Consider the following 19,368-nt stretch of genomic DNA (forward strand, 5'->3'; position numbering starts at 1 on the left):
GCCCTGGTGGCAGTGAGGTCTGGGCCTGGGAAGAACAGTGCCTACCTGCTGCCCCAAAGGTAGGGCTAGAACAAGTTCTCTAGAGTCTTAAGAAGGCAGTCCAAGTTGCAGTCTTTGAAATTGCTCTAACGAAATTACAGCACACAGACTCGGGTTTGGATTCTCGGTCTACCATAGAAATTACTGTGCAACTTTAAGCACACAGTTACTTACTTCTAGTCTTTTTTCTTTTGCCTGGCTGTCTGGAAATTAGGAACAAGAAAATAGTGAGTTCATGCTACCTGAATATTTGCTATAAAATTTTCAGGGCATTTACTGAAATTCTAAATTGCAGAATTAACCATGTATCTCACTCTGCCCCAGACAATTCATTTTAGATATTATTAGATATTATATTTTTCATGGGGGGAGAGGGGATAAGACTTCATTCTGTAGCCTAGACTAGACTTCCTCTTGCATCTACCTCCCGAATTCTGGGATTACAAGTGTGCCCCTCAACGCCTGGCTCCAGTGTAATAATTTACAGCCCCTCTTTCCATCAAAAAATGGCTCTACTTGGCCACACATTACATGGTCACCCAAGCTGTGAGGTGCACATGCACACATCAGAGGAAACCATTCATGGTGCAGACCTGAGCCTGGGCTAGTCACTGTGGGGAGCACAGTGGTCAGAACTTAGGCATTCCCCCTGAAGGAGGGCACTTTGTGTATCTACGACTAACATACACACATGTTATTTTCATTACATTTCATCTCAGTGTAGAGGGAAAATGTAGTTGGTATATAATACTGTAGAGAGTTGTGTTTCAAATACAAAATATCCAGTGCTCTGCTTAATAATTAGATGATTGGTTTCCTAATGCTTTATATGATGCAGAAATCCTTGGTATATTATTCCACAGCTGTTCAAGTTGTGCTGCGGTCGGTATTTGAGCAAATTGATTGCAATTTTTGGATATGCCTGGAATTCATTATATTTTGTTTTACATTTAAAATAATGGAATAGAGTCATTCTCATCCCCTCCTCCAACCCACTATCTGGCACATTTTCAGGAAAAAAATGAAATTGAGAATGAGAGGTACTTGCTTTCTTGGGTTGTGGAGATGAACTGGAACAGGCTGTGGCACACGGTGGATGCCCTCCCCCTAATTAACATGAAAATGTTACTATGTGGTGAGTAGGAATTTGAGTCTCCAAGCTCAGTGCCCCAGAAGATCACCTTATTTATATTTCAAGGGGCCATTTAGCCTTACTGACAGCAATTTAATCTTAGTTAGAGGGAATTCTGGGGTATGCCTGGCACTCTGGGTCTTGGGCGTAGGAGCCCACTGAGTGTTCTGTCCCCAGTGCATTTGTGTCACTGACAAGGCCTTACTTGTCTCTGCGTGTGTTCCTTCAGGTTTCTGCTGGTTCCATCTGGGGCATGGAAGACTTGCTGCACAGCCAGCTGTGATATTTGCCTCTACAAGCCGTGTTAGTTTTCTAGTGCTGTTGTCATAGAGGGCCACAAGCCCAGCTGCTTCGGAGCCACAGTTACATTAGCTTACAGGCCCAGAGGTCAGAAGTCCCACATAAGTGGTACGGAGTCAAAGAAGGTTTCCCTTTGGGAAGTTGTGCAGAAGAACCCATGTGCTTGCTTTTGCCACATTTGGAGGCCACCTGCACTTCCTGACTCAAAACCCCTTCCTGGACCTTCAAAGACAGCAGCCAAGCAGCATCTTGCATCTTGCCTGATTATGCTCTATAGCCTCCCCCCAGAAACAGCCTGGATTGCACTGGCTCCTCCTGGAGACTTTACCGTATCTGCAGTCTCTTTCACTACACAAAGCAATATAGTCTCAGATCCCAAGACCTGGGATAGGGCATTGGGTGGGATCTTTCAGCACCCTTGCACATCCCACATGGCAGTTGTTAAGTTTCAAACACAGGACAAATGGCTGAGATGCCTACTTAACATATCAAAGCAGACCTAGCCTCCAGGTTCTCCCAGCACCCCTCAGCCCCTTCCTTTTACAAGGTATGGCTGGTATACCCTGCCTTCTATCCTGAACTCTCCAGGCCAGGGACTGGGCTGCCCTTCCACCAGAGGCTCCTCCCTATATAATCCAGACATTTGGGATACCCAACCTCTTCTTGTACCTTTGGCCTCTTGGCTGCTGCACCTGATTCCCTCTCTCCCCCCTCCCTTTCTTTCCCCATCTCCCACAGCTCAGCTCAGCCTGGTCATGTCCACCCTGAACTGTCCCAGATGTCCCTACCTCTATCTGTGCTCTCCCACTAGCTATGATAAACTTTCTCCTCTGCCACACCTAGGAGCAATTATGTCCTTTCCTATTATTTGTTTGTTTGCTTGCTTGTTTTCATTCATCTGCTAGTCTCTAGGGCCTCACTGCCCCCAAGGCTCTCTCTTGACATCATCACTCAGTCTCCGGTCTGGGTGTCCAAACCTCTCTCCTTTTATACCTTCTCTCCCTCATTAGCTCCCCATTTCCACTTCCGTCCTGGAGAGTCTTGTTTCAATTGGATGTGGAAGGTACAGCTCCTCCCTCTCTTAAACCCACAATCTCCTAAGTGTTCCTAACTATTTAGGCTTTTTGGAACCCCCCAAATAAACAACTTATAGCCTGTTTCTGACTTCTGGTCAGTCACCCTCTCTTTCTGAGATTATTGACCAGGGATAACTCTCTGACAGAAGGGATGAAGACAAAGAGTTGAAGTACGGGAAGAAGAAAAAACAGTCTATAAGTTGGCATCTTAAATACTAATTTAAATACAGCGCCTTATGAGACTGAGCACTAAGGTGTTCAGGGGAGGGGGGCATAGGATGGCGGCACAAGCAAGGCTCCCAACTCTCCCCTCCTCCCCACCTTCTGTCTTCTCACCTCCTCCCTTTCCCCTGCAGCTGCCTGGCTCTGCACGGATCACCCCAGCTCCTCTCAAACTAGCGTTTGAGGTCGACAGAAAGCCCTCATCCACATGCTGTTATCACAACCAAGACAAGTGGCATTTTCACCAGAAACTGTATTCACCAAGACAGACAAAACTAAATTAACCCACCTCTTTTTTTTTTTTTTTCTTCAAGACAGGGTTTCTCTGTGTAACAGCCCTGGCTGTCCTGGCACTCTCTCTGTAGATCAGGATGGACTCAAACTCACAGAGATCCATCTGCCTCTGCCTCCTGAGTGCTGGTTTAAAGACATGCATCACCACTGCCCAGCAAACCAACCAACTTTTACAGCCATGCAAGGCATGTCTGGCTTTCTCCCTTCACTCTTAACCTTTCTGCCATCTTGATCATTGTCTACTACTCCGGATAGGCACCCCATTATTCTTTGACACAACAAAACTCCATGGAACTCTTCTTTTTCCTGGCCAATGTTAGAGTCCATATTGACAAAACTGCCCATCTACTCTTCGGCTTGATTCCCCCAGCCTGAGGCATCATCCCCATTAAGGATTAATGGAAGCACCCAGTCTTTATATATATATATATATATATATATATATATATATATATATATACACACCTGAAAATTGAAAACAACATACACACAATATAGAAACATTGCAAGAATGGGGTAACTATAGAGTTGGGGAGCAGAAAAGTACATTTTTAAAATGGACATGTGGAATTTTAATGAAGAAAATTGTTCTAGTCTGTTTTCTGTTGCTGTGATAAACACCATAACCAAAAGCAACTTGAAGAAGAAACACCAACTACCAATAGGAGGATAGGCTAAGCACTGGCTTTAATATCTATTAGCTATGTCACTACAGGCAAGCCACTTCTATTCCGCTGACAATTTCTTTATCTGAGAAACAGTGATTTGTGCCACACACCTCACAGGATGAATGTTGTGGTAGTTTGAATGTAATTGGCCCTCATAAGCTCACAGGGAGTGGCACTATTGGGAGGTGTGGCTTTGTTGGAGTAGGTGTGACCTTACTGGAGGAAGTGTGTGTGTGTGGAAGGGTGATCTTTGAGGACTCCTTTGCTCAAGCTATGCTCAGTGACACAGTTCACTCACTTCCTGTTGCCTGGAGATCAAGATGTAGAGCTGCCAGCTCCTTCTCCAACACCATGTCGCCTGCATGCATCCATATCCCACCATGATGATAATGAACTAAACATCTAAACCATAAACCACACCAATTTAATGTTTTCCTTTATGAGAATTGTTGTGGTCATAATGTCTCTTCACAGCCAATAGAAACCCTAAGACACATGTCTTCTCCACACAAACTAAGATAGTGAAAAGTTTACATCATGTAAAGGTGAGTGAATGCTAAATATTCTTCTTAAATAACTTCTTTATTTTTTGAGATTATAATACAACCACATCATTGCCTCCTTCCCTTTCCTTCCCTCAAACCCCATATACTCACCTTGCTCTCTTTCAAGTCCATGGTATCTCTCTTCAAACTGTGTGTGCGTGTGTGCGCGTGTGCGCGTGTGCGCGTGTGCGCGTGTGTGCGTGTGTGTGTGTGTGTGTGTGTGTGTGTGTGTGTGTGTGTGTGTGTGTGTGTGTCCGTCCGTCCGTCCGTCCGTCTGTCTGTCTGTCCGTCTGTCTGTCTGTTTGTTACAGAATACTTAGGTATAAACCACTCTCAGTCTGTATCATGCTACTTGGATGTATGTTTTTAGAGCTTACATTAGGTGTTTCAGTGTGCTCTTCCCTGGGAAGTACCACTTCCTGCTCTCAGCGTTCCTAAGTTGCCTGTAGTTCTTTGTCTAAATTTGAGGCCTCATGGGCTTTCCCTTCTTCCATATAAGCATCAAGTCATGTTTAGGCACAACTCCTGCACCTAAGGCTCAGGGATCATCGTTGAAGCAGGGCTAGCAAGACTGTAAGAGCCAGAGGACCCGGGACTTTGCTCTAAGATTGGATCTCCTAGAAATTTCAGAAGCTACGTCCATGAAGTCTCACTACATATTCCTTTTAAACACTATTTTATTTAATTATTTTATTAATTTCATACAATGTATTTGAGCGTATCCACCCCAGCTCCTCCCATAAGCATCCTTTCCACCCTCTTCTCCCTTCCCGTCCAACTCAGAGTGCCCCGTACAGTTGAATTGAGTTTGTGTTGTCCAACTAGGGGTGGGGCCTATCCTGGACTCTGATCACATCACTAAATAAAACTGACTCTCCCTGTCCCAGAAGCTATCAAATGTCAATAGCTCCTCAGATCATGGTGAGATTCGCTGCTGACCTTCTCCCCTCTGTGGTGGAATTTGTCTGGTTTGAGTTTTCACGGGTCCTGTTCATGCTGTCACAATCAATGTTGCGTTCATATGTGCAACTGCCCTGTTGTGTCCAGAAAACACCATTTCCTTGATGTTATCCACCACCTCTGGCTCTTACAATCTTCCTGCTTTCTCTTTCAAGAAGATCCTAGAGCCTTTGTGGGAGGGGCGTAATATGTATTTTGCATTTAGGGCTGAGAACTCCATAGTTTCTTATTCTTTGCATGTTGACTGGTTGAGGCTCTTTGTATTTAATTACCATCTAAAGCAAGGAGAAGCTTCTCTGAAGAGGGTTGGGAGATGCTCTGATCTATGGGTATAGTTATATGTCATTAGGAGTACTTTTAATAATTTATCAATTTAGCAGAATAATACTATTAGGTTCTCCCATAGGGCCTATGACCTATCTAGCAATAGGATCTTGGTTCCTTTATTAGTGACACAGGGGTCACATTTCATGGAGTGAACCTTAAATGCAATTAAAAAAGTGGTTGGTTATCCCCATAACATTCTCCCACTATTGCACTGGGGAGCGTATCTGGACAGTCATTGGTGTAGTTTTCAGGATTCACAGCTGGGTGAGATTGATGTTACCCTTCTCCTCCAGTAGTGTGCATAGCACCTTCCAACACTATAATAATTAACCAGTAGCAATCAAGTTTCCAGTGAACACCAGCTTGATTTCTTGATGTCTATGATGCTAGTATTTTATGTGTTGTCTTCAACAATAGGGTATTATCATTAAGGACTGGTAACAATTGTCTATGTGACCCCACTGGCCAACAACTAAAAAGAAGAGGAAGCTCATTCCTGATACTGGTGTTTGGTTTGCTAGCATGAGGTACTTAGCTGGGGGTGTTTCCCTCCTCCATTGTAGAGCAATTTCATCAAATCTCTTTTTCTATATGAATATGTCTATATTTTTGGAAGCTCCTATAGTAGTAGGCTTCACATGGGCTCCTCGAAAGACCTCTAGTGTTACCTGTCCCTCTCCAGATTCCCTCATCTACCCTGTTAGCCATTCCCTTCCCTACCTTTCCCTTTAGTATTCCCTTTAGTCCTATATATTATGATGTTCTAGTTTCCTTCCCTCGAGGGTCCTCCCCACTCCATAGCCCTTTGTTAATTCCTGACCTCTACGGGTATCGCAAATGGAACGCACACATCTGAAGATTCAAAGCTAACATCCACAAGTGAGAGAAAGTACTGACATTTTTCTTTCTGAATGAAAGGTTTTTTGTAGCTCTCTTCATTTACTTGTGAATTTCTTAATTTTTTTCTTAACATCTGAACAATACTCCATCGTGTAAATGGACCACATTTTCATTATCCATTCATCAGTTGTTGGACATCTAGGCTGTTTCCATTTCCTGGCTATTAGGAATAGAGCAAAAATGCTGCATATTCTTGCTATTGAGATAACGGCCACTAAAATATATGCTCAATAAGAAAACCGAGATCTTCTTTTTTTATATTTTAAGGTCCAAGTTGTGATGAATGTATCTTTCTCCTTTGAGCTTGCATATTGCAAGAGAACATAGTAGATCATTTTGATTTGTGTGAATAGGCAGCATCTAAAAATGTACTTCATGATACCAACTCTCATTAGAAAAGTGGCCCTAGGGAAGGAAGAAGAAATACATATCACACATTCATGGACAGGTGACAGAAGTGTGAGTCTGTTATATATCCAACAGGCACAAGTGACACCTAGATATTTATGGTACATCAGTCTTGCTCCCACAGAGTAATCAGAAAAATATGGGGCAAAGGAATCTAAAAACTGTTAGTTCAAGAAAACACTTAGGATTTATTTCATTGTTGCAAGGGCTTAGTGTTTCATTACCCTACTAGTGAAAAAAAATTCCCCTTCCCCACACCAAGATGATAATTTAGCTTTAAAATATACAACAACTTAAAGGATTTAGGAAACACCACTAAAAGACTCTGTCTATATATCTCTGTATCTCTGTATCTCTGTATCTCTGTATCTATCTATCTATCTATCTATCTATCTATCTATCTATCCCTCTCTCTTTTTCTTCCTCTCCTAATTAGGTTTTTTATAGTATATTTGTGAGGCTGATAAATAGTCTCCCCCCCCCATCTAATTTTTGTTTGCGTGATGCTTTTTTTTTTTTTTTTTTGTATATAGGATCTCACTATGTATGTAGCTTAGGCTGACCTCAGAGTTGTGATTCCTCTGATTCTATTAAAATAGTTTAGAGCTCCCTTTTCACTATATCTAAGAGATTCTATACTTCAGTAACTTGAGCTATATACAGAAAAGAAACATTGCTATTGGAGCTGCAGTCGTGGTACAGAGGTTAAGAGCATTGGCTACTCTTCCAGAGGACCCAGTTTTAGTTCCCAGCACCCACATGGCAGCTCACAACTGTCTGTAACTCAGTTTCTGAGGCTCCAGTGTCCTCTTCTGGCCCCCCAGAAGCAATTAATTCACACAGAGTATGAACATACATGCAGGCAAACATTCATATACATAAAATAGAAAGAAACATTTGCTACTTAGAGCACTGATGACAAGCTAGATTCTACTGCATGGATATATGATGGGTAAACATATTCTGTTACATATATGTATGTAAGCCTTCATTTAATACCAGAATCTCTTGTAAAAAAAAAAAGCACAGTCATTTCATTTGTAGAAATGAGAACACTGAGGCTGGGAGAGTATAATTGTCTAAGGTTCCATAGCTAACAGCCAGATTCAGGTTCAAGCAAAGGGTCTTGTACCTTCAAAAGCAAGGCTTGAGAATACAAGTTAATGAGTTAACAAAGAATTTAGCATGCCAACAGTAAACCAGCCTCCAGTATGTTGAGAACAGAAAAGCAACCCCAGCCTGGATTTCAGGGGTGGCAACTAACCTTTTCACAAGTATTTTTCATGCATTCTCTGAGCTCCTTGCATTGTGTGTTGTGCATGAGACAGCCTCATTCCTGCCTTTTAAGAGCTTCCAGTCTAGATGCTGACTAAGCCATCCAGCCAGTGATCCAGCAGCTCCGAAGTGCTATGAAAGTGAGTGAAAACATGTCACAGAAGGACCTTCTGACTGCCAAGTAGACTCTCGAGATGATGGGGAGGAGGTGAAAAGACATCGTTTAACAACAGCCAACGGAATGATTTTAACAAGAGGTCTTTGACAGATTCAACAGGCATTGACAGGGTGGACACCAGCTACATTCAAGACAACAAATCCTGTTCCATAAGCCACTCCAGTGTGCCGCGGCCTGTCTTCTGCTTCATAAATAAAGGCATCTCCTAAGAGAAGGTTGCTTTCTGTTAAGAGATCACAGGGCATTTAAAGATTTCGTTATTATCTTAAAAGGGACATGGAGATAAGATACTCTTCCATATAGGGAGCCTGGTTAGCTTAAGGACACAGGGTGGAGTGCTCCATACCAGATTACATACAGGAAAGGACCACAGAATTGGCGCATTCAGGTCGTGTCTCACTCCAATGCATCTAACTGTGGAAACTCAATCAGGTCCAGAAATGAATCAATTTCCTTTGCCTATGTCCTTAAATTTGATGAATAGAGCCTTTGCTTAGAGCTACTGAAGCTGCTATTCATCTCAGTTAGTTGCTAAATAAAACGTTGTTCTTGGATGTAATTCTGGTGAATATGACTTTGGAGATTTTTTTTTTTCGTTTTACTATGTAAGCCCAAATTATTCCCCAAGTGATTCTACACTTGAGCTATTTTTGTTACACATGCTCCATATTTCTTTCCACATTAGACTAGCAACTCAGAAGACCACATTTTGTTGCTGAATATAAGGCAAAGTCTAGCACAAATATATACTTTGTGATAAACAGCCAACATCATCCTCATTGAGAATTACTTTTCTTTCTTATATGTATATATGTGTGTGTGTGCACATTATGTGTATATGCAAGTAGCTGTGTATGCATGTGTGTGTGTGTATGTGTGTGTGTGTGTGTGTGTGTGTGTGTGTGTGTGCTTGTACATGCGTGTGCCTTGTGCCTGTGTGTAAGCTAGAGGTTGGTGTCTGGTGTCTTCCACAATTGCTCTCCACAGAGTCTTTCACTGAACCTGAAACTCACTGATGCAGGGTAGCCAAGCAACCTTTTCCAGAGATCTGCCTTCAGCACTTGGGTTACAGGTGGGCAGAACTGTACCTGAGTTTTACATGGGTGCTAAGAATCCAAACTCAGGCCCACGAACCTGTTTAAAAGAATTTTACCCCAAGGTGGGCGTTGGTGGCGCATGCCTTTAATCCCAGCACTCAGCAGAGGCAGATGGATCTCCATGAGTTCGAGACCAGCCTGGTCTGCAAGAGCTAGTTCAGGATAGCCGCCAAAGCCACAGAGAAACCCTGTCTCAAACAAACAAAAAAAAGCATTTTACCCACTGAGCCATCTCCCCAGCCCCTAGGAATCATAAATACTTTTCTAATCAGTGCAACTTGATAATCTGGGGAAAGTTTTGAGCCTTTATACATACACAACTTCATTACAATGGAAGATAAAGCTTATGTAAACAAGCCTGGTTCTGATCAGAGAATTAGCAACATTGAGCTGAAATAGGGTTGAGTGAGACTTTTTTCACTCCATAATCCAGAGTCTGCTGGTTTCTGTGGTTAAGAAAGAGCTCAGTCATAGAACTAATGAATGCTAGGATGTAACTGGGCTGAAAGTATTGTATTCCCCTTTCTTTACATTTTTAAATAAAGTGTTATTTTTAATATCAATGAGGCATGTTTATAGCTTAGAAACAAATGTAACAACTAAAAGCCTTGCTACACACTTGCTTTCTGTCTTCAGAGAATAGCCTTTGTGACCAGTTTCCAGAATGTATACTTCTTTAAAGCTTTCTAAACCACAGGACTAAGGTTTAGATTAGTATGACCTAGAGAGTGGGACCCATGTACCCAGAAATCACACAGCTCCTGGCAACATGTTAGTCCATTTGAATTGGATGTAATCAAGACTGCATGAAGTAAACCATCTTATTAGTCTCTTAAAGTATTTGTGAATTTTATACAAGCATGGGAGGCTGTGTTGTACAGTGAACACTAGAATTCTGGTGCAAGCAGCGGTGTGTTGAGTGGAAGGTTTCATAGAAGAAATTTCTGGTCCTGCTGGGCTGGGGGTTACAGTGTGCCTGGCTAAGGAGTTCCTGTTGTTTTGTTGAGAATCACAGAAGCTGAGTCACATTGCTGATCGTTTAGGAAAATGTAAGATGTTTAATTGTTTAATTATTAAAGATAGTTTAGGGACCAGGAATGTAGGTGAATAGTAGACTATGCTTGCTTGCCTGATATGTATGAGTGCCTAGGTTTGCTCTCCAGGACTGCCAAGAAAGAAAGCAATGGTGTGTTGGTATGTCTCTCTCTCTCTCTCTCTCTCTCTCTCTCTCTCTCTCTCTGTGTGTGTGTGTGTGTGTGTGTGTGTGTGTGTGTGTGTTTTTAACTCAAGAATACCACCCAGAAAAAAATAGAGTATCAGAGATGACATATAAATAACTTATGTAAATATAAATATATTTGCTTATATACATTATAAAGATCAATGTAAACTGAATTTCCCTTTAAATGAAAGTCCAAAAGTTAAATGGGAAAAAAATCTTTGGGAGAGGCCCAAAGCATTATTACTTTAAAATTCTTCATTTCTGATGCCTGCATAGGAGATACTAGTTCCTTAGATCCTCTCAGCACAGGTGTGCACACACTATGCTAGGCATATCCTCGATGTGGCTGTGCTGAGACTAGCAGAGAGGCCAAACACCTTCAGGAAACATTTCTACCTTTGCCAAATATTGTCCACAAAACTTGATTCACACCTGGCATCCTGGCTTTACTTTTCCAACCAGCTTGACCTGATCTTTAATTGTGGACCCTCTTGCTGGTTTCTGCTGGCGCTATCTGTCCTGTCCATTTGCTCTTTGACCCAGGTCCTTTGAATTCAGTGTACAGCCTGCTTTACTCACCCTCTGGAACTGAAGGTTCAAATGAGAATCAAAGGAAAAGACTTCACAGTTGCTCAATAAAAACGGAGCTATAGTATTCCGATGTGCTTTGCTTAGAGGGGCCTTTCCAATGGGGAGAGGTTCAAGACCATCCTGTGTTAGTGAGGGTTCTTTATTACAGGTGGCAGAATCCACATCAGCTACCCCAAATAAAGTAAAGTAAAATTAAAAGGAATTAGGTACCCTGTGGAATTTCTGGGAAGGCTAGAGAACTAGGTTTGAGACTCCAAAATCTCTAACTGTGCTCCAAATACAGGTGCCTCACTCACAGCACTTTTAAGAGTTCTGGTCTCACCATCTGTGGAGCCATCACTCTCTAGCAGCATGGCTTCCTGGTGACAGGCAGGCTCATTGCAGGAATGCTGCACTCCAACCTTTGGAGAACAAGAAGGAAAAGTAAAAGTGAACTGAAAAGTGTGTTACAGAGGGCATTTTTTATATGTGCTATATGCTAAAAATATTACTCATGGGGCATGATGAACTCCAGCCGCAGATGTGGAAATTTGGAGCCTAGACAGAAGGATGTTCCAGTGTAATGAAGCAAGAAGTTCTAGCTCAAGTGGTGGGGGTGGGGTCAGTGCAGCAGGAAAAGAGAGCCATACCAGGAGTCATTGTGAATGACTCTGGGTGAACGTGTGGTGTCGACACAGACTACAGTCACATGCCAGACTTCTAGGTGTGAATGTCCAGCACTTAATAGCTGTATGACTTTGATTTGCGTGTGTGTCAAATTGGCAAAATCTAACAAGCATTGTGATCTTTCAGCACATGGTACAGCCATGATAGTGGTTCCATAAATCATATTACCTAGTGATGCCATAGCCTTCCTAGAGTAAGTACACTCTGATGAAATAGCCTCATGGTGCTTCTTATAACATATCCTCATCTATCAATCTTTCTATCTTTCTTTCTTTCTTTCTTTCTTTCTTTCTTTCTTTCTTTCTTTCTTTCTTTCTTTCTATCTCCTATCTACCTATCAATAGATCTTTCTAACTGGTTTTCTTTTCCTTAAAACTGTTCTCTCTCTCTCTCTCTCTCTCTCTCTCTCTCTCTCTCTCTCACTCTCTCTCTCTCTCTGTATTTTTCACTCCTGATTAGTCTTTAGGAAGTTCACCTTTCTGTAGGGATGTATCTGTGTGGTGGTTTGAATAGTAATGGTCCACATAGGCTCATATGTTTGAATCTTTGGCCCACAGGGAGTGGCACCATTAGGAGGTGTGGCCTTGTTGGAGAAAGTGTGTCATTGTGGTGGTGGGCTTTGAGGTCTCCTATGCTCAAGCTATGCCTGCTGCCTGCCTATCAAGATGCAGGACTTAGCTTCTTCTTCAGCATCATGTCTGCCAGCATGCATGCCACCAGGTTCCACCATGATGTAAATGGACTAAACCTCTGAAACCCTAAGCCAGCCCCGATCTCATGTTTTCCTTTATAAGCATTGTGTGGTCATGGTGTTTCTTCAGAGCAATAGAAACCCTAACTGAGGTAGTCTGTCACGCTCCAGAGTGGTGATGGTGATGAGAACAAAATGTGGAGCCAGTCCTATGAGATTCTCCTTCCTGGCCTGCCCCTGGGATGCCAGGCTGTGCTTTGAAGAAACTCCAAGTCTTTCCTCAAATCTCTGCACAGGACTAACATGGGATAGTGCAGGGAAATGGTAAAAGATTTCCCTCAGCCAATAATCTCCCAAGCATAGGGACAGATCAACCACAGGTTTTGCCTGCATGTACATTCACAACTCAGGCAGCTGCAGGCAGAGAAACAGATTTTTGTCTTTGTTTTTTGTTTGGTTTTGTGTTTTGTTTGTTTGTTTTCTTGCTGGAATTCTCTGGGTGGGCCTCACGCATATGTCTGCTGCTAACTAGGTGCCCTCATTATCCTTCCCGTGATTTCAGTTTCCTCCAGGACAGACCAGCTTTCGACCCACACAATCCCGAATTATAGGGGTCACTTCCAGCAACCTGAGGCTTAATAGGAACCCTAGCAACTTCATTTCCATCTATCTGGTCAAAAAGCAAAACTCAATCTGCCAAAATTTAAGGGCTATCGTTATGCAGCCTCTAGGGGTGAAATAGTCCTTTACAAAAATAAATAGATACCAGGATGGGGTGGGGGCTGGAGCAGGGGGTAATGGCTATTTTAGTACTATATGCTCAAATCTAGAACAGGGGCACATAAGCATTCAGTGACTACTGTGGTCTGAAGGTGTACCCCTAAAATTCATATATTGACTAGTGTATGGAGAGCTGGAGCCATTTCTGTTGGATGGGCCCACTGACCTCGTGTAAGAGTTGTGGACAGCTGCTACTCTGTCGTCTGAGCCACACCGCAAGAAGGTGTGAGCCTGCTAGTGCCCAGCCTCAAGTACTGTGAGAAATAAGTATCTGCCATGTATACATCACCCAGTCTCAAATATTCTGACACAGTAGTAGGAATGGAGTGAGAGAGGGATGCGGAGTAATTTAATGGTCCGTTTCCAACTCCTCAATAAAGCAAACACAAATATCATCATGATTCATCATTTCTTATTTTATAATTCTGTATGAAATAAAAAGATAATTTATAATTTATATAATAACTGTTATTCAAGGCAGGACTTATTATTTACACTTATTTATGTACTTATTTGTGTATTTTGTGTGTGGGGGGGTATGTTTCAGGGGTTGATTTCGGGTCATCAAGCTTGGTGGCAAGTGCCTTTAGTCACCCAGCCAGCTCTCTGGTTTCTGAAGACAGAAAATTTTAGTAACATCTTGGTGATGGACTTAATAACTTTGTTGTGTCTTTTAAAACTGTAATTTAAAAAAATTATTTAAAAAATCTTTATAAGGACCTTCTAGCCACCAAGGGTTTAAAATTCCCAGATCCATGTGAAGTTTTGAGGGTGCAGGATTATTAATTTTTTTGAGTCCTGTTATTGAGAGCTTTCGTTTTTCCCGTTCTCTGTCATTTCCTGTTCTCAAGGATGGAAAACTTAAGAGACTTTTCAGAGTCATTCCAATGGGTGTGTATGTCACAAGTGGAAAGGGCAGTGGAGATGCCTCTTTGGCTTAAAAACATTCACGCGTGCCCATGCTTTAACACAGACTAACTTTGGCCCCCAGTTCTAAGCAGTTCTAGAAGGAAACAAGAGGCAGCAGAAAAACCTGGGAAAGGAAGTGGGCATTGTCCTCCAGACCCTTGCCTGGCAACAGAGCCAGTCCTGCATGGGTTACTTCATTTCTCTGTGGGTTTCTTATCTGTTAACCAAAATGCAGGCTAGGTTAAAACCCTTCCTGCAATGATACACTTAAAGATAGAGACTAGAAGCTGGATGGATGCTGCAGGCAAGACCTTTGGCATTCCCCTCTGGTCCTGGGGGCTGCAAGCCATGCTTTGTGCTTACAGGATAGGTTCAGTAGGGCTTCTTACCCAGCAGGCTGTCCCAGGAGCTGGCAGGCAACCTTGTTGCCTATGTGAGAAGTCAGGGAGTATTTCGATCCTTCCCGAGTAAGGCTGAGGGTCTTTCTTCTCCATGCTCTCTTTTCAAGTTCAGTGTTTAGTTCCTGAACTTAAAACTACTGTGTGATGTTTTCAACCTTTGAAAACAACAACAAACTTCCCTTTTGAGAAATTTTGCTATTGCAGAAAAGATGATCCTCAAAATTTTTCACTCCTGTAAATCATTTAACTTCTTCCAAAACCATGTTTGCTCCTAATTTATACTTCACTATAATAGATAACCCAAAGCATTATAGCATTGTATTAAGTTCATTAGAATAAAACATTAAATATAAAGTTGAATGAGATTTAGGATGATAGGAAGAATGCAAAGAAAAACACCAACACATCAACAGTATCTATCTGGGGGGTTGGATGGAGATACAAATGTTTCTCCTATTTGCCTTCCAGAACTAACATGAGTTAAACACAATGCTATACACATGCAGGAAAAGCAAATCTGCCCAATAGTTACTAGGATAGTTCCACAACCACAGCTACACGTTTAAGAAGCAATTAAAATTTTTGTTTCCACTCTTAAAATAATTTATGAGTTTGTAAAAGGCTGATGTGAAAACAGTGACCTGCAGCTCCTCTTATAGTTGACTCTAATTTTATGGCCATGGATTATCCTCATGATAGTGAACATAGGCTGGATTTACAGTAAGTGTCTTTTTTCTTCAAGGAAAGTATATTAAACTGACATTCAAATGCCCTGACCATCTCTTTCACCTACCTTCAAATACACAGTCAAAAGCAAAGGTAAAAACCCCAAACAAAAACAACAAGAGCAGAAGGCATAGATTCTGCAACAATTCCAAATATGCACTATCTGCTCACTTTCTCCAGCAGTAGCCAGCCCCAGAACCCTAGCAGAGACTCACTTATCACCAGATGGGGTAAAGATACCCACGAGAAAACCACAGGCCCGGTCAGCCTGTGGCCAGGACAGAGCACACAAAATGATAAGAATGCCAGTGTTTAAAAGAGCTGTGACTTTCTGAAACAGAGGGGCACATGGACTTTGTCAGCCTGATGTTTTAACGAGGAGATGGATGCCACCCTTTTAGGTCGGCCAGCTTTTTTCTTGGGTGTGGGTGTGGGGAGGCTTCTGAAGATTCTAATTATATCTGAAGTTACAGTCAAGAGAAATTTGGCCTCTAGATTTCTGTTGTGACCAGCAATGGGCCTCAGGATTGCACATTTATTATTATTATCATTATTACTTATTAATAATAATTATGTGAAAGTACAGTGCTAGAAGCATTTTACTAGTATCTATACTGATCATTTGAGTTTCCATCTTCTAATGAGAAAAAAATGTCATTCAGGAAATTTCTGTGGCTGAGGTGAATGACAGATGGTTTGAAACAGAATTTCTCTCTTCTACAACAGTGAGGCTTTTTTAAACACGATGAGAAACCATTACCAAGAGGAGTTGATTTGTATTTTACCTTTTAAATGTAATATATCGTATGATTCAATCCCACGAAACAGGTTTTGAAGTAGATAAATCTGTAATGGTAGCTTCAAGAATATTCCTTTGACTTTGGATTTATTATTTCTGGTGTCTCTCTCTGGTGAGGGCACTGCACATGCTTATAAATCTGTGCAGTTTCTTTCTGTGTTTCAGTCCTTCGTGTTAATGGACTCTGTAACTGTTACATAAAACACATCTATCAGCAAAGGTTTGGGAACAAACATTTACACCAAGACTGTTTAAAAGTTGGCAGCCTTGGTGAATAGTAAATAACAGTGAATAGGACAGAACATAAATACACAGATCAATTTAATAACAGATTGTCTCCAAAGAATTAAAAACAGGGTTGCCTGGATTGTCAGGGAAGACATATCTAGGACTCAAATCAATGCAGTGGGAGTGAGGGAGCATCAGGACTTCAAGCACTGGGTCTGGGTTCCTTTACATTAAAACATTTCCTTTGGTTTTTGGAATAAAATCCACAACTAATCAGTCTTCTATTTCATTTACGTTGCAACATGGCTTTACATGCCCTTCCCACTTCTCACTTAGCATACTGGAATCCAACTGCACACCCATGGTCCTCAGTGAGCCATTTTGACCACCTACTTTTAAAGTTAGTTATCTGTGAAATTTCCATCACACTTGAACTTCATAGAAGCAAGAACATGAAAGTTTCCGATGGACTTCAATTCCTCGTTTTCAGAAGTTTCTAGCAATACTTATTTCCTTTGACACAGTTGTTCTGGGAAGTGTATGCGTTGTACCTTGCATGCAGCAGGCACATTCCATGAAAGCTGAATACCATTTCTAGCCTCTCCCTTGGATTAATCCTACTTTGTGCTCTTTGGGTCACTCACTGGCACACCAGTCATTATTAATACTGTTCACTCACCAGTTTTGAAACCCCAATGATATCCTGCCTGCATCTGCTCTGGCTAGTGACTGAGAGAGCTCAGGTGTGAATGCCTCTGGGAATCATAAGACTGCTAAGAGTTTAACTATCTAATCAAACATGGTGTCATGATATCACAGTATATGAGCTGGGGATTGGCAGGACTTTTATTAGGCAACATAAAAAAAAAAAAAAGCCTGAGAAACTGTGAAAAGACCTGTGAAAGACCCTGTCTCAAGAAAACAAAACAAAAATATTGTATTATTAAAAGTTTGACCTAGGCAGCTCATGAAGTGTATGCATGTGTGTGCATGTAGTGTGTGTGTGAGGGGGTGGTATCTGATACTACTACCTCTAGAAAAAAAAGTGTTGTACAAGGAAAATATGAGGACAAAGGAGGAGCCAAATAATGTCCCAGCAATCCTGGGTCCATATCCCAGGGCCAAGATCTTGGTGATTTTAGGTGACTATACTCTTATTTCCTTCAGCCTAACAAAGAAGTTCTCAGTTTACAAAGCATATCACATACCTAATCGGTATCACTGACCTTTGGCATTTATTGCCAAAAGTAAGTTTAACAAATATACTCTCCATACATAACATATTTTTTTTCTGGAGATAGTAATATCCCTAGATTATCCCCGACACACACACACACACACACACACACACACACACACACACACACACACACTTCATGAACTACTTAGGTCAAACTTTCAATGAGAAAATATTTTTATTTTGGTTTGTTTTCTTGAGACAGGGTCTTTGACATACCTCAGGCTGTTTTTTGTTTGTTTGTTTTTGTTTTGTAAGCTACAATCACATGTGCACTGGAACACACATAAGAAGACAGAAAATAGTAAATAAAAGTCCTAGAAAATGAGAAAAAATATGATAAAATAGAGACCATAAATTAAATACAATGTATCAAATATATTGTATTTTTCAGTAGATTTCTAGGCAGAGCATTTAAGGGGGGGAGGGGCCGACAACGACAACAAATAAAGTCAAAAAGAAAAAAGGAAACATTATAGGCCCTACCTACCTATAAAATCGTACAAAATACAAGATATTTTGTACGATTTTATATTAACAATCTAAAAATAAATAGAAATATTCCATGTAGAAATTGATGGAGTAGAAAATGTAGATGATTGTTCAATGAATTTCTTACAAATACATATTTAGAACTTTATAATAAATTAACTCCAGCAGCATTTGAAGGAGAAATGAGAAACCCTACCCAGACTTGGAAAGTGTAGCACTGCTAACTGTCATCGGCCACCCACAGCAAGAGGCCAGAGTAACCATGACACAAAAACTCACAGGAAACCCCAAGGAAAAGGAAATTTCAGCCAGGCCTCATTCATACATTCAGATGCAAATTCCCAAAAATAAGACTAGTAGATTTTTATATTCACATCAAAAGGGCAAGGGGATGATCAAGGTAGTCTGAATTGGGCCGTTTAATACCAGAAATATATGACCTCACAGTTCTTGAGGTTAAAATCTAGAATCAAAATGCCCGCTTTGAGGGCTCTGGGTTCTTCCTTGCCTCTTAGATTCTGTGGGTACCAGCCATCTCTGGTGTTCCTTGGCTTATAGAGTCATGACTCCAGTCTTCACTTCCATCCTCACCATGTTCTTCTTTGAGATCTTGTGTTTCTCCCATAAGGACACTGGTCACTTGACAGTGGGTACAGCCTACTCTACTGTGACCTCACCTTAATATCGATTACATTAGCAAAATTATTTCCAGCTAAGGTCACATTCATAAATACTTGGAATCTCAATGTATCATTTTTGCTTTAAATTGTATTTAATTTTTTATTTATGGGGGGACACACAAATGCCACAGCCCATGTTACACATACTCACAAAGAGATCCACATACGTATTACATACATATAATTTAAGAAAAAAAATAAATATTTTTAAAAGAATGAGTTGTACCCACTTGGCATTTTGCACCAAAATAACATGCCAAAACACTGATGGATTTCACAAGCAAAAACTGAAAGAAAAAAAAAAAAAGACTGTAAGACTCATTGAAATGAAACTGTGTAAAAAGTCAAGATTGCAGCTAGTTTTAAGAGGGAAAAAAGTGTTAATAATAGAAAGGAGGTATATAAAGGATTTCTAGAGGACTGATGGCCTTTCTAGAGAGGATTTTTTTTTTGCCTGGGAGTGGTAGGGTAGTGGAGGAGAAACAGACACACCATTCACTTCATGAACATTGGTCAATATTCATC

This window comes from Cricetulus griseus, chromosome 2, assembly GCF_003668045.3.
Source record: "Cricetulus griseus strain 17A/GY chromosome 2, alternate assembly CriGri-PICRH-1.0, whole genome shotgun sequence".
Taxonomy (NCBI): domain Eukaryota; kingdom Metazoa; phylum Chordata; class Mammalia; order Rodentia; family Cricetidae; genus Cricetulus; species Cricetulus griseus.